General features: G+C 37.6%; 50 pseudogenes; all 50 read right to left on the reverse strand.

The window, feature by feature from the left end:
* LOC148452879 (5S ribosomal RNA) overlaps window positions 1–90 on the reverse strand; it is a 119-nt pseudogene extending 29 nt beyond the window's left edge.
* Window positions 91–206: 116 nt separating this feature from the next.
* LOC148452880 (5S ribosomal RNA) lies at window positions 207–325 on the reverse strand (annotated as a pseudogene).
* Window positions 326–441: 116 nt separating this feature from the next.
* Window positions 442–560, reverse strand: LOC148452881 (5S ribosomal RNA; annotated as a pseudogene).
* Window positions 561–676: 116 nt separating this feature from the next.
* On the reverse strand, window positions 677–795 carry LOC148452882 (5S ribosomal RNA; annotated as a pseudogene).
* Window positions 796–911: 116 nt separating this feature from the next.
* LOC148452883 (5S ribosomal RNA) lies at window positions 912–1030 on the reverse strand (annotated as a pseudogene).
* A 116-nt stretch (window positions 1031–1146) lies between these two features.
* Window positions 1147–1265, reverse strand: LOC148452884 (5S ribosomal RNA; annotated as a pseudogene).
* Window positions 1266–1380: 115 nt separating this feature from the next.
* Window positions 1381–1499, reverse strand: LOC148452885 (5S ribosomal RNA; annotated as a pseudogene).
* Window positions 1500–1620: 121 nt separating this feature from the next.
* LOC148452886 (5S ribosomal RNA) lies at window positions 1621–1739 on the reverse strand (annotated as a pseudogene).
* Window positions 1740–1855: 116 nt separating this feature from the next.
* On the reverse strand, window positions 1856–1974 carry LOC148452887 (5S ribosomal RNA; annotated as a pseudogene).
* A 116-nt stretch (window positions 1975–2090) lies between these two features.
* Window positions 2091–2209, reverse strand: LOC148452888 (5S ribosomal RNA; annotated as a pseudogene).
* Window positions 2210–2560: 351 nt separating this feature from the next.
* On the reverse strand, window positions 2561–2679 carry LOC148452889 (5S ribosomal RNA; annotated as a pseudogene).
* A 116-nt stretch (window positions 2680–2795) lies between these two features.
* Window positions 2796–2914, reverse strand: LOC148452890 (5S ribosomal RNA; annotated as a pseudogene).
* Window positions 2915–3030: 116 nt separating this feature from the next.
* On the reverse strand, window positions 3031–3149 carry LOC148452891 (5S ribosomal RNA; annotated as a pseudogene).
* A 115-nt stretch (window positions 3150–3264) lies between these two features.
* On the reverse strand, window positions 3265–3383 carry LOC148452892 (5S ribosomal RNA; annotated as a pseudogene).
* A 116-nt stretch (window positions 3384–3499) lies between these two features.
* LOC148452893 (5S ribosomal RNA) lies at window positions 3500–3618 on the reverse strand (annotated as a pseudogene).
* A 116-nt stretch (window positions 3619–3734) lies between these two features.
* Window positions 3735–3853, reverse strand: LOC148452894 (5S ribosomal RNA; annotated as a pseudogene).
* Window positions 3854–3969: 116 nt separating this feature from the next.
* Window positions 3970–4088, reverse strand: LOC148452895 (5S ribosomal RNA; annotated as a pseudogene).
* A 116-nt stretch (window positions 4089–4204) lies between these two features.
* Window positions 4205–4323, reverse strand: LOC148452896 (5S ribosomal RNA; annotated as a pseudogene).
* Window positions 4324–4439: 116 nt separating this feature from the next.
* On the reverse strand, window positions 4440–4558 carry LOC148452897 (5S ribosomal RNA; annotated as a pseudogene).
* Window positions 4559–4674: 116 nt separating this feature from the next.
* LOC148452898 (5S ribosomal RNA) lies at window positions 4675–4793 on the reverse strand (annotated as a pseudogene).
* A 115-nt stretch (window positions 4794–4908) lies between these two features.
* On the reverse strand, window positions 4909–5027 carry LOC148452899 (5S ribosomal RNA; annotated as a pseudogene).
* Window positions 5028–5148: 121 nt separating this feature from the next.
* LOC148452900 (5S ribosomal RNA) lies at window positions 5149–5267 on the reverse strand (annotated as a pseudogene).
* A 116-nt stretch (window positions 5268–5383) lies between these two features.
* Window positions 5384–5502, reverse strand: LOC148452901 (5S ribosomal RNA; annotated as a pseudogene).
* Window positions 5503–5618: 116 nt separating this feature from the next.
* Window positions 5619–5737, reverse strand: LOC148452902 (5S ribosomal RNA; annotated as a pseudogene).
* A 351-nt stretch (window positions 5738–6088) lies between these two features.
* LOC148452903 (5S ribosomal RNA) lies at window positions 6089–6207 on the reverse strand (annotated as a pseudogene).
* Window positions 6208–6323: 116 nt separating this feature from the next.
* LOC148452904 (5S ribosomal RNA) lies at window positions 6324–6442 on the reverse strand (annotated as a pseudogene).
* A 116-nt stretch (window positions 6443–6558) lies between these two features.
* Window positions 6559–6677, reverse strand: LOC148452905 (5S ribosomal RNA; annotated as a pseudogene).
* Window positions 6678–6792: 115 nt separating this feature from the next.
* Window positions 6793–6911, reverse strand: LOC148452906 (5S ribosomal RNA; annotated as a pseudogene).
* Window positions 6912–7027: 116 nt separating this feature from the next.
* On the reverse strand, window positions 7028–7146 carry LOC148452907 (5S ribosomal RNA; annotated as a pseudogene).
* Window positions 7147–7262: 116 nt separating this feature from the next.
* Window positions 7263–7381, reverse strand: LOC148452908 (5S ribosomal RNA; annotated as a pseudogene).
* A 115-nt stretch (window positions 7382–7496) lies between these two features.
* On the reverse strand, window positions 7497–7615 carry LOC148452909 (5S ribosomal RNA; annotated as a pseudogene).
* A 116-nt stretch (window positions 7616–7731) lies between these two features.
* LOC148452910 (5S ribosomal RNA) lies at window positions 7732–7850 on the reverse strand (annotated as a pseudogene).
* Window positions 7851–7966: 116 nt separating this feature from the next.
* Window positions 7967–8085, reverse strand: LOC148452911 (5S ribosomal RNA; annotated as a pseudogene).
* Window positions 8086–8201: 116 nt separating this feature from the next.
* On the reverse strand, window positions 8202–8320 carry LOC148452912 (5S ribosomal RNA; annotated as a pseudogene).
* A 116-nt stretch (window positions 8321–8436) lies between these two features.
* Window positions 8437–8555, reverse strand: LOC148452913 (5S ribosomal RNA; annotated as a pseudogene).
* A 116-nt stretch (window positions 8556–8671) lies between these two features.
* LOC148452914 (5S ribosomal RNA) lies at window positions 8672–8790 on the reverse strand (annotated as a pseudogene).
* A 116-nt stretch (window positions 8791–8906) lies between these two features.
* On the reverse strand, window positions 8907–9025 carry LOC148452915 (5S ribosomal RNA; annotated as a pseudogene).
* Window positions 9026–9141: 116 nt separating this feature from the next.
* LOC148452916 (5S ribosomal RNA) lies at window positions 9142–9260 on the reverse strand (annotated as a pseudogene).
* Window positions 9261–9376: 116 nt separating this feature from the next.
* Window positions 9377–9495, reverse strand: LOC148452917 (5S ribosomal RNA; annotated as a pseudogene).
* Window positions 9496–9610: 115 nt separating this feature from the next.
* LOC148452918 (5S ribosomal RNA) lies at window positions 9611–9729 on the reverse strand (annotated as a pseudogene).
* A 116-nt stretch (window positions 9730–9845) lies between these two features.
* LOC148452919 (5S ribosomal RNA) lies at window positions 9846–9964 on the reverse strand (annotated as a pseudogene).
* Window positions 9965–10080: 116 nt separating this feature from the next.
* Window positions 10081–10199, reverse strand: LOC148452920 (5S ribosomal RNA; annotated as a pseudogene).
* Window positions 10200–10315: 116 nt separating this feature from the next.
* On the reverse strand, window positions 10316–10434 carry LOC148452921 (5S ribosomal RNA; annotated as a pseudogene).
* A 116-nt stretch (window positions 10435–10550) lies between these two features.
* On the reverse strand, window positions 10551–10669 carry LOC148452922 (5S ribosomal RNA; annotated as a pseudogene).
* Window positions 10670–10785: 116 nt separating this feature from the next.
* LOC148452923 (5S ribosomal RNA) lies at window positions 10786–10904 on the reverse strand (annotated as a pseudogene).
* A 116-nt stretch (window positions 10905–11020) lies between these two features.
* On the reverse strand, window positions 11021–11139 carry LOC148452924 (5S ribosomal RNA; annotated as a pseudogene).
* A 116-nt stretch (window positions 11140–11255) lies between these two features.
* Window positions 11256–11374, reverse strand: LOC148452925 (5S ribosomal RNA; annotated as a pseudogene).
* Window positions 11375–11490: 116 nt separating this feature from the next.
* Window positions 11491–11609, reverse strand: LOC148452926 (5S ribosomal RNA; annotated as a pseudogene).
* A 115-nt stretch (window positions 11610–11724) lies between these two features.
* LOC148452927 (5S ribosomal RNA) lies at window positions 11725–11843 on the reverse strand (annotated as a pseudogene).
* A 116-nt stretch (window positions 11844–11959) lies between these two features.
* On the reverse strand, window positions 11960–12078 carry LOC148452928 (5S ribosomal RNA; annotated as a pseudogene).
* Window positions 12079–12190: the final 112 nt, after the last annotated feature.

Genomic DNA, 12190 nt, shown 5'->3' on the forward strand with positions numbered 1-12190 from the left:
TCTCCCGTCCAAGTACTGACCAGTCCCAACACTGCATAGCTTCCAAGATCAGACGAGATTGGGCATGTCCAGTGTGGTTTGGCTGTAGGTGCTCAAAAGCATTAACTTTAGACCTCTATTACTTCTTAACTCAAGTAAATTCATTGATAAGTTGAAAAAATTAAATGTAAAATGTAGTAGAATAGACTGTTATGGCAGTATAAAATTACCTACAGCACATGGGATTCCTAGGTGGTCTCCCATTCAAGTACTAACCAGGCCCAACACTGCATAGCTTCCAAGATCAGATGATATTGGGCATGTCCAGTGTGGTTTGGCTGTACGTGCTCAAAAACATTAATTTTAGACCTCTATTACTTCTTAACTCAAGTAAATTCATTGATAAGTTGAAAAAATTAAATGTAAAATGTAATAGAAAAGAATGTAATGGCTATATAAAATTACCTACAGCACCTGGTATTCCCAGGTGGTCTCCCCTCCAAGTACTAACCAGGCCCAACACTGCATAGCTTCCAAGATCAGACGAGATTGGGCATGTCCAGTGTGGTTTGACTGTAGGTGCTCAAAAACATTAACTTTAGACCTCTTTTACTTCTTAACTCAAGTAAATTCATTGATAAGTTGAAAAAATTAAATGTAAAATGTAATAGAAAATAATGTTATGGCTACATGAAATTACCTACAGCACCTGGTATTCCCAGGTGGTCTCCTGTCCAAGTACTAACCAGGCCCAACACTGCATAGCTTCCAAGATCAGACGAGATTGGGCATGTCCAGTGTGGTTTGGCTGTACGTGCTCAAAAACATTAATTTTAGACCTCTATTACTTCTTAACTCAAGTAAATTCATTGATAAGTTGAAAAAATTAAATGTAAAATGTAATAGAAAAGAATGTAATGGCTATATAAAATTACCTACAGCACCTGGTATTCCCAGGTGGTCTCCCCTCCAAGTACTAACCAGGCCCAACACTGCATAGCTTCCAAGATCAGACGAGATTGGGCATGTCCAGTGTGGTTTGGCTGTAGGTGCTCAAAAACTTTAACTTTAGACCTCTATTACTTCTTAACTCAAGTAAATTCATTGATAAGTTGAAAAAATTAAATGTAAAATGTAATAGAAAAGAATGTTATGGCAGTATAAAATTACCTACAGCACCTGGTATTCCCAGGTGGTCTCCCATCCAAGTACTAACCAGGCCCAACACTGCATAGCTTCCAAGTTCAGTCGAGATTGGGCATGTCCAGTGTGGTTTGGCTGTAGGTGCTCAAAAACATTAACTTTAGACCTCTTTTACTTCTTAACTCAAGTAAATTCAATGATTAGTTAAAAAATGAAATGTAAAATGTAATAGAAAAGAATGTTATGGCAGTATAAAAGTACCTACAGCACCTGGCATTCCCAGGTGGTCTCCCGTCCAAGTACTAACCAGGCCCAACACTGCATAGCTTCCAAGATCAGACGAGATTGGGCATGTCCAGTGTGGTTTGGCTGTAGGTGCTCAAAAACATAAACATTAACTTTAGACCTCTCTTACTTCTTAACTCAAGTAAATTCAATGATAAGTTGAAAAATGAAATGTAAAATGTAATAGAAAAGAATGTTATGGCAGTATAAATTTACCTACAGCACCTGGTATTCCCAGGTGGTCTCCCATCCAAGTACAAACCAGTCCCAACACTGCATAGCTTCCAAGATCAGACGAGATTGGGCATGTCCAGTATGGTTTGGCTGTAGGTGCTCAAAAGCATTAAATTTAGTCCTCTATTACTTCTTAACTCAAGTAAATTCATTGATAAGTTGAAAAAATTAAATGTAAAATGTAATAGAAAAGAAGGTTCTGGCAGTATAAAATTACCTACAGCTCTTGGTATTCCCAGGTGGTCTCCCATCCAAGTACTAATCAGGCCCAACACTGCATAGCTTCCAAGTTCAGACGAGATTGGGCATGTACAGTGTGGTTTGGCTGTAGGTGCTCAAAAGCATTAAATTTAGACCGCTTTTACTTCTTAACACAAGTAAATTCATTGATAAGTTGAAAAAATTAAATGTAAAATGTAATAGAAAAGAATGTTATGGCAGTTTAAAATTACCTACAGCACCTGGGATTCCTAGGTAGTCACCCATCCAAGTACTAACCAGTCCCAACACTGCATAGCTTCCAAGATCAGACGAGATTGGGCATGTCAAGTGTGGTTTGGCTGTAGGTGCTCAAAAACATTAACTTTAGACCTGTATTAATTCTTAACTCATGTAAATTAATTGATAAGTTGAAAAAATTAAATGTAAAATGTAATAGAAAAGAATGTTATGGGAGTATAAAATTACCTACTGCACCTGGTTTTCCCAGGTGGTCTCCCATCCAAGTACTGACAAGGCCAAACACTGCATAGCTACCAAGATAAGATGAGATTGGGCATGTCCAGTGTGGATTGGCTGTAGGTGCTGAAAAGTATTAACTTTAGACCTCTATTACTTCTTAACTCAAGGAAATTCATTGATAAGTTGAAAAAATTAAATGTAAAATGTAATAGAAAAGAATGTTATGGCAGTATAAAATTACCTACAGCACCTGGTATTCCCTGGTGGTCTCCCATCCAAGTACTAACCAGGCCCAACACTGCATAGCTTCCAAGATCAGACGAGATTGGGCATGTCCAGTGTGGTTTGACTGTAGGTGCTCAAAAACATTAACTTTAGACCTCTTTTACTTCTTAACTCAAGAAAATTCATTGATAAGTTGAAAAAATGTAATGTAAAATGTAATAGAAAAGAATGTAATGGCTATATAAAATTACCTACAGCACCTGGTATTCCCAGGTGGTCTCCCCTCCAATTACTAACCAGGCCCAACACTGCATAGCTTCCAAGATCAGACGAGATTGGGCATGTCCAGTGTGGTTTGGCTGTAGGTGCTCAAAAGTATTAACTTTAGACCTCTAGTACTTCTTAACTCAAGTAAATTCATTGATAAGTTGAAAAAATTAAATGTAAAATGTAGTAGAAAAGACTGTTATGGCAGTATAAAATTACCTACAGCACCTGGGATTCCTAGGTGGTCTCCAATCCAAGTACTAACCTGGCCCACCACTGCATAGCTTCCAAGATCAGACGAGATTGGGCATGTCCAGTGTGGTTTGGCTGTAGGTGCTCAAAAACATTAACTTTAGACCTCTTTTACTTCTTAACTCAAGTAAATTCAATGATAAGTTGAAAAATGAAATGTAAAATGTAATGGAAAAGAATGTTATGGCAGTATAAAATTACCTACAGCACCTGGTATTCCCAGGTGGTCTCCCATTCAAGTACTAACCAGGCCCAACACTGCATAGCTTCCAATATCAGACGATATTGGGCATGTCCAGTGTGGTTTGGCTGTAGGTGCTCAAAAACATTAATTTTAGACCTCTATTACTTCTTAACTCAAGTAAATTCATTGATAAGTTGAAAAAATTAAATGTAAAATGTAATAGAAAAGAATGTTATGGCAGTATAAAATTACCTACAGCACCTGGTATTCCCAGGTGGTCTCCCATTCAAGTACTAACCAGGCCCAACACTGCATAGCTTCCAATATCAGACGATATTGGGCATGTCCAGTGTGGTTTGGCTGTAGGTGCTCAAAAACATTAATTTTAGACCTCTATTACTTCTTAACTCAAGTAAATTCATTGATAAGTTGAAAAAATTAAATGTAAAATGTAATAGAAAAGAATGTAATGGCTATATAAAATTACCTACAGCACCTGGTATTCCCAGGTGGTCTCCCCTCCAAGTACTAACCAGGCCCAACACTGCATAGCTTCCAAGATCAGACGAGATTGGGCATGTCCAGTGTGGTTTGACTGTAGGTGCTCAAAAACATTAACTTTAGACCTCTTTTACTTCTTAACTCAAGTAATTTCATTGATAAGTTGAAAAAATTAAATGTAAAATGTAATAGAAAATAATGTTATGGCTATATAAAATTACCTACAGCACCTGGTATTCCCAGGTGGTCTCCTGTCCAAGTACTAACCAGGCCCAACACTGCATAGCTTCCAAGATCAGACGAGATTGGGCATGTCCAGTGTGGTTTGGCTGTAGGTGCTCAAAAGCATTAACTTTAGACCTCTATTACTTCTTAACTCAAGTAAATTCATTGATAAGTTGAAAAAATTAAATGTAAAATGTAGTAGAATAGACTGTTATGGCAGTATAAAATTACCTACAGCACCTGGGATTCCTAGGTGGTCTCCCATTCAAGTACTAACCAGGCCCAACACTGCATAGCTTCCAAGATCAGATGATATTGGGCATGTCCAGTGTGCTTTGGCTGTACGTGCTCAAAAACATTAATTTTAGACCTCTATTACTTCTTAACTCAAGTAAATTCATTGATAAGTTGAAAAAATTAAATGTAAAATGTAATAGAAAAGAATGTAATGGCTATATAAAATTACCTACAGCACCTGGTATTCCCAGGTGGTCTCCCCTCCAAGTACTAACCAGGCCCAACACTGCATAGCTTCCAAGATCAGACGAGATTGGGCATGTCCAGTGTGGTTTGGCTGTAGGTGCTCAAAAACTTTAACTTTAGACCTCTATTACTTCTTAACTCAAGTAAATTCATTGATAAGTTGAAAAAATTAAATGTAAAATGTAATAGAAAAGAATGTTATGGCAGTATAAAATTACCTACAGCACCTGGTATTCCCAGGTGGTCTCCCATCCAAGTACTAACCAGGCCCAACACTGCATAGCTTCCAAGTTCAGTCGAGATTGGGCATGTCCAGTGTGGTTTGGCTGTAGGTGCTCAAAAACATTAACTTTAGACCTCTTTTACTTCTTAACTCAAGTAAATTCAATGATTAGTTGAAAAATGAAATGTAAAATGTAATAGAAAAGAATGTTATGGCAGTATAAAAGTACCTACAGCACCTGGCATTCCCAGGTGGTCTCCCGTCCAAGTACTAACCAGGCCCAACACTGCATAGCTTCCAAGATCAGACGAGATTGGGCATGTCCAGTGTGGTTTGGCTGTAGGTGCTCAAAAACATAAACATTAACTTTAGACCTCTCTTACTTCTTAACTCAAGTAAATTCAATGATAAGTTGAAAAATGAAATGTAAAATGTAATAGAAAAGAATGTTATGGCAGTATAAATTTACCTACAGCACCTGGTATTCCCAGGTGGTCTCCCATCCAAGTACAAACCAGTCCCAACACTGCATAGCTTCCAAGATCAGACGAGATTGGGCATGTCCAGTATGGTTTGGCTGTAGGTGCTCAAAAGCATTAAATTTAGTCCTCTATTACTTCTTAACTCAAGTAAATTCATTGATAAGTTGAAAAAATTAAATGTAAAATGTAATAGAAAAGAAGGTTCTGGCAGTATATAATTACCTACAGCTCTTGGTATTCCCAGGTGGTCTCCCATCCAAGTACTAATCAGGCCCAACACTGCATAGCTTCCAAGTTCAGACGAGATTGGGCATGTACAGTGTGGTTTGGCTGTAGGTGCTCAAAAGCATTAAATTTAGACCGCTTTTACTTCTTAACACAAGTAAATTCATTGATAAGTTGAAAAAATTAAATGTAAAATGTAATAGAAAAGAATGTTATGGCAGTTTAAAATTACCTACAGCACCTGGGATTCCTAGGTAGTCACCCATCCAAGTACTAACCAGTCCCAACACTGCATAGCTTCCAAGATCAGACGAGATTGGGCATGTCCAGTGTGGTTTGGCTGTAGGTGCTCAAAAACATTAACTTTAGACCTGTATTAATTCTTAACTCATGTAAATTAATTGATAAGTTGAAAAAATTAAATGTAAAATGTAATAGAAAAGAATGTTATGGGAGTATAAAATTACCTACTGCACCTGGTTTTCCCAGGTGGTCTCCCATCCAAGTACTGACAAGGCCAAACACTGCATAGCTACCAAGATAAGATGAGATTGGGCATGTCCAGTGTGGATTGGCTGTAGGTGCTGAAAAGTATTAACTTTAGACCTCTATTACTTCTTAACTCAAGGAAATTCATTGATAAGTTGAAAAAATTAAATGTAAAATGTAATAGAAAAGAATGTTATGGCAGTATAAAATTACCTACAGCACCTGGTATTCCCTGGTGGTCTCCCATCCAAGTACTAACCAGGCCCAACACTGCATAGCTTCCAAGATCAGACGAGATTGGGCATGTCCAGTGTGGTTTGACTGTAGGTGCTCAAAAACATTAACTTTAGACCTCTTTTACTTCTTAACTCAAGAAAATTCATTGATAAGTTGAAAAAATGTAATGTAAAATGTAATAGAAAAGAATGTAATGGCTATATAAAATTACCTACAGCACCTGGAATTCCCAGGTGGTCTCCCCTCCAAGTACTAACCAGGCCCAACACTGCATAGCTTCCAAGATCAGACGAGATTGGGCATGTCCAGTGTGGTTTGGCTGTAGGTGCTCAAAAGTATTAACTTTAGACCTCTATTACTTCTTAACTCAAGTAAATTCATTGATAAGTTGAAAAAATTAAATGTAAAATGTAGTAGAAAAGACTGTTATGGCAGTATAAAATTACCTACAGCACCTGGGATTCCTAGGTGGTCTCCAATCCAAGTACTAACCTGGCCCACCACTGCATAGCTTCCAAGATCAGACGAGATTGGGCATGTCCAGTGTGGTTTGGCTGTAGGTGCTCAAAAACATTAACTTTAGACCTCTTTTACTTCTTAACTCAAGTAAATTCAATGATAAGTTGAAAAATGAAATGTAAAATGTAATGGAAAAGAATGTTATGGCAGTATAAAATTACCTACAGCAACTGGTATTCCCAGGTGGTCTCCCATTCAAGTACTAACCAGGCCCAACACTGCATAGCTTCCAATATCAGACGATATTGGGCATGTCCAGTGTGGTTTGGCTGTAGGTGATCAAAAACATTAATTTTAGACCTCTATTACTTCTTAACTCAAGTAAATTCATTGATAAGTTGAAAAAATTAAATGTAAAATGTAATAGAAAAGAATGTTATGGCAGTATAAAATTACCTACAGCACCTGATATTCCCAGGTGGTCTCCCATCCAAGTACTAACCAGGCCCAACACTGCATAGCTTCCAAGTTCAGACGAGATTGGGCATGTCCTGTGTGGTTTGGCTGTAGGTGCTCAAAAACATTAACTTTAGACCTCTATTACTTCTTAACTCAAGTAAATTCATTGATAAGTTGAAAAAATTAAATGTAAAATGTAATAGAAAAGAATGTAATGGCAGTATAAAATTACCTACAGCACCTGGTATTCCCAGGTGGTCTCCCATCCAAGTACTAACCAGGCCCAACACTGCATAGCTTCCAAGTTCAGTCGAGATTGGGCATGTCCAGTGTGGTTTGGCTGTAGGTGCTCAAAAACATTAACTTTAGACCTCTTTTACTTCTTAACTCAAGTAAATTCAATGATTAGTTGAAAAATGAAATGTAAAATGTAATAGAAAAGAATGTTATGGCAGTATAAAAGTACCTACAGCACCTGGCATTCCTAGGTGGTCTCCCGTCCAAGTACTAACCAGGCCCAACACTGCATAGCTTCCAAGATCAAACGAGATTGGGCATGTCCAGTGTGGTTTGGCTGTAGGTGCTCAAAAGCATTAACTTTAGACCTCTATTACTTCTTAACTCAAGTAAATTCATTGATAAGTTGAAAAAATTAATTGTAAAATGTAATAGAAAAGACTGTTATGGCAGTATAAAATTACCTACAGCACCTGGGATTCCTAGGTGGTCTCCCATCCAAGTACTAACCAGGCCCAACACTGCATAGCTTCCAAGATCAGACGATATTGGGCATGTCCAGTGTGCTTTGGCTGTAGGTGCCCCAAACCAATAATTTTAGACCTCTATTACTTCTTAACTCAAGTAAATTCATTGATAAATTGAAAAAATTAAATGTAAAATGTAATAGAAAAGAATGTTTTGGCAGTATAAAATTGCCTACAGCTCCTCGTATTCCCAGGTGGTCTCCCATCCAAGTACTAACCAGGCCCAACACTGCATAGCTTCCAAGATCAGACGAGATTGGGCATGTCCAGTGTGGTTTGGCTGTAGTTGCCCAAAACCATTAACTTTAGACCTCTATTACTTCTTAACTCAAGTAAATTCATTGATAAGTTGAAAAAATTAAATGTAAAATGTAATAGAAAAGAATGTTATGGCAGTATAAAATTACCTACAGCACCTGGTATTCCCAGGAGGTCTCCCATCCAAGTACTAATCAGGCCCAACACTGCATAGCTTCCAAGATCAATCAAGATTGGGCATGTCCAGTGTGGTTTGGCAGTAGGTGCTCAAAAACATTAACTTTAGACCTCTTTTACTTCTTAACTCAAGTAAATTCATTGATAAGTTGAAAAAATTAAATGTAAAATGTAATAGAAAAGAATGTTTTGGCTGTATAAAATTTCCTACAGCAACTGGTATTCTCAGGTGGTCTCCCATCCAAGTACAAACCAGGCCCAACACAGCAAAGCTTACAAGATCAGACGAGATTGGGCATGTCCAGTGTGGTTTGGCTGTAGGTGCTCAAAAGCATTAAATTTAGACCTCTATTACTTCTTAACTCAAGTAAATTCATTGATAAGTTGAAAAAATTAAATGTAAAATGTAATAGAAAAGAATGTTATGGCAGTATAAAATTACCTACAGCACCTGGTATTCCCAGGTGGTCTCCCATCCAAGTACTAACCAGGCCCAACACTGCATAGCTTCCAAGATCAAACAAAATTGGGCATGTCCAGTGTGGTTTGGCAGTAGGTGCTCAAAAACATTAACTTTAGACCTCTTTTACTTCTTAACTCAAGTAAATTCATTGATAAGTTGAAAAAATTAAATGTAAAATGTAATAGAAAAGAATGTTATGGCAGTATAAAATTACCTACAGCACCTGGTATTCCCAGGTGGTTTCCCATCCAAGTACTAACCAGGCCCAACACTGCATAGCTTCCAAGATCAGACGAGATTGGGCATGTCCAGTGTGGTTTGACTGTAGGTGCTCAAAAACATTAACTTTAGACCACTTTTACTTCTTAACTCAAGAAAATTCATTGATAAGTTGAAAAAATGTAATGTAAAATGTAATAGAAAAGAATGTAATGGCTATATAAAATTACCTACAGCACCTGGTATTCCCAGGTGGTCTCCCCTCCAAGAACTAACCAGGCCCAACACTGCATAGCTTCCAAGATCAGACAAGATTGGGCATGTCCTGTGTGGTTTGGCTGTAGGTGCTCAAAAACATTAACTTTAGACCTCTATTACTTCTTAACTCAAGTAAATTCATTGATAAGTTGAAAAAATTAAATGTAAAATGTAATAGAAAAGAATGTTATGGCAGTATAAAATTACCTACAGCACCTGGTATTCCCAGGTGGTCTCCCATCCAAGTACTAACCAGGCCCAACACTGCATAGCTTCCAAGTTCAGTCGAGATTGGGCATGTCCAGTGTGGTTTGGCTGTAGGTGCTCAAAAACATTAACTTTAGACCTCTTTTACTTCTTAACTCAAGTAAATTCAATGATTAGTTGAAAAATGAAATGTAAAATGTAATAGAAAAGAATGTTATGGCAGTATAAAAGTACCTACAGCACCTGGCATTCCCAGGTGGTCTCCCGTCCAAGTACTAACCAGGCCCAACACTACATAGCTTCCAAGATCAAACGAGATTGGGCATGTCCAGTGTGGTTTGGCTGTAGGTGCTCAAAAACATTAACTTTAGACCTCTATTACTTCTTAACTCAAGTAAATTCATTGATAAGTTGAAAAAATTAATTGTAAAATGTAATAGAAAAGACTGTTATGGCAGTATAAAATTACATACAGCACCTGGGATTCCTAGGTGGGCTCCCATCCAAGTACTAACCAGGCCCAACACTGCATAGCTTCCAAGATCAGACGAGATTGGGCATGTCCAGTGTGGTTTGGCTGTAGTTGCCCAAAACCATTAACTTTAGACCTCTATTACTTCTTAACTCAAGTAAATTCATTGATAAGTTGAAAAAATTAAATGTAAAATGTAATAGAAAAGAATGTTATGGCAGTATAAAATTACCTACAGCACCTGGTATTCCCAGGAGGTCTCCCATCCAAGTACTAATCAGGCCCAACACTGCATAGCTTCCAAGATCAATCAAGATTGGGCATGTCCAGTGTGGTTTGGCAGTAGGTGCTCAAAAACATTAACTTTAGACCTCTTTTACTTCTTAACTCAAGTAAATTCATTGATAAGTTGAAAAAATTAAATGTAAAATGTAATAGAAAAGAATGTTTTGGCTGTATAAAATTTCCTACAGCAACTGGTATTCTCAGGTGGTCTCCCATCCAAGTACAAACCAGGCCCAACACAGCAAAGCTTACAAGATCAGACGAGATTGGGCATGTCCAGTGTGGTTTGGCTGTAGGTGCTCAAAAGCATTAAATTTAGACCTCTATTACTTCTTAACTCAAGTAAATTCATTGATAAGTTGAAAAAATTAAATGTAAAATGTAATAGAAAATAATGTTATGGCTATATAAAATTACCTACAGCACCTGGTATTCCCAGGTGGTCTCCCGTCCAAGTACTAACCAGTCCCAACACTGCATAGCTTCCAAGATCAGACGAGATTGGGCATGTCCAGTGTGGTTTGGCTGTAGGTGCTCAAAAGCATTAACTTTAGACCTCTATTACTTCTTAACTCAAGTAAATTCATTGATAAGTTGAAAAAATTAAATTTAAAATGTAGTAGAATAGACTGTTATGGCAGTATAAAATTACCTACAGCACCTGGGATTCCTAGGTGGTCTCCCATTCAAGTACTAACCAGGCCCAACACTGCATAGCTTCCAAGATCAGATGATATTGGGCATGTCCAGTGTGGTTTGGCTGTACGTGCTCAAAAACATTAATTTTAGACCTCTATTACTTCTTAACTCAAGTAAATTCATTGATAAGTTGAAAAAATTAAATGTAAAATGTAATAGAAAAGAATGTAATGGCTATATAAAATTACCTACAGCACCTGGTATTCCCAGGTGGTCTCCCCTCCAAGTACTAACCAGGCCCAACACTGCATAGCTTCCAAGATCAGACGAGATTGGGCATGTCCAGTGTGGTTTGACTGTAGGTGCTCAAAAACATTAACTTTAGACCTCTTTTACTTCTTAACTCAAGTAAATTCATTGATAAGTTGAATAAATGTAATGTAAAATGTAATAGAAAATAATGTTATGGCTATATAAAATTACCTACAGCACCTGGTATTCCCATGTGGTCTCCTGTCCAAGTACTAACCAGGCCCAACACTGCATAGCTTCCAAGATCAGACGAGATTGGGCATGTCCAGTGTGGTTTGGCTGTAGGTGCCCAAAACCATTAACTTTAGACCTCTATTACTTCTTAACTCAAGTAAATTCATTGATAAGTTGAAAAAATTAAATGTAAAATGTAATAGAATAGACTGTTATGGCAGTATAAAGTTACCTACAGCACCTGGGATTCCTAGGTGGTCTCCCATCCAAGTACTAACCAGGCCCAACACCGCATAGTTTCCAAGATCAGACGAGATTGGGCATGTCCAGTGTGGTTTGGCTGTAGGTGCTCAAAAACATTAACTTTAGACCTCTTTTACTTCTTAACTCAAGTAAATTCAATGATAAGTTGAAAAATGCAATGTAAAATGTAATAGAAAAGAAAGTTTTGGCAGTATAAAATTACCTACAGCTCCTGGTATTCCCAGGTCGTCTCCCATCCAAGTACTAACCAGGCCCAACACTGCATAGCTTCCAAGATCAAATGATATTGGGCATGTCCAGTATGGTTTGGCTGTAGGTGCCCAAAACCATTAACTTTAGACCTCTATTACTTCTTAACTCAAGTAAATTCATTGATAAGTTGAAAAAATTAAATGTAAAATGTAATAGAAAAGAATGTTATGGCAGTATAAAATTACCTACAGCACCTGGTATTCCCAGGTGGTCTCCCATCTAAATACTAACCAGGCCCAACACTGCATAGCTTCCAAGATCAAACGAGATTGGGCATGTCCAGTGTGGTTTGGCTGTAGGTGCTCAAAAGCATTACCTTTTGACCTCTATTACTTCTTAACTCAAGTAAATTCATTGATAAGTTGAAAAAATCAAATGTAAAATGTAATAGAATAGACTGTTATGGCAGTATA

The sequence above is a fragment of the Taudactylus pleione genome, unplaced genomic scaffold (genome assembly GCF_031769625.1).
Source record: "Taudactylus pleione unplaced genomic scaffold, aTauple2 ptg001184l, whole genome shotgun sequence".
Classification (NCBI taxonomy): Eukaryota; Metazoa; Chordata; class Amphibia; order Anura; family Myobatrachidae; genus Taudactylus; species Taudactylus pleione.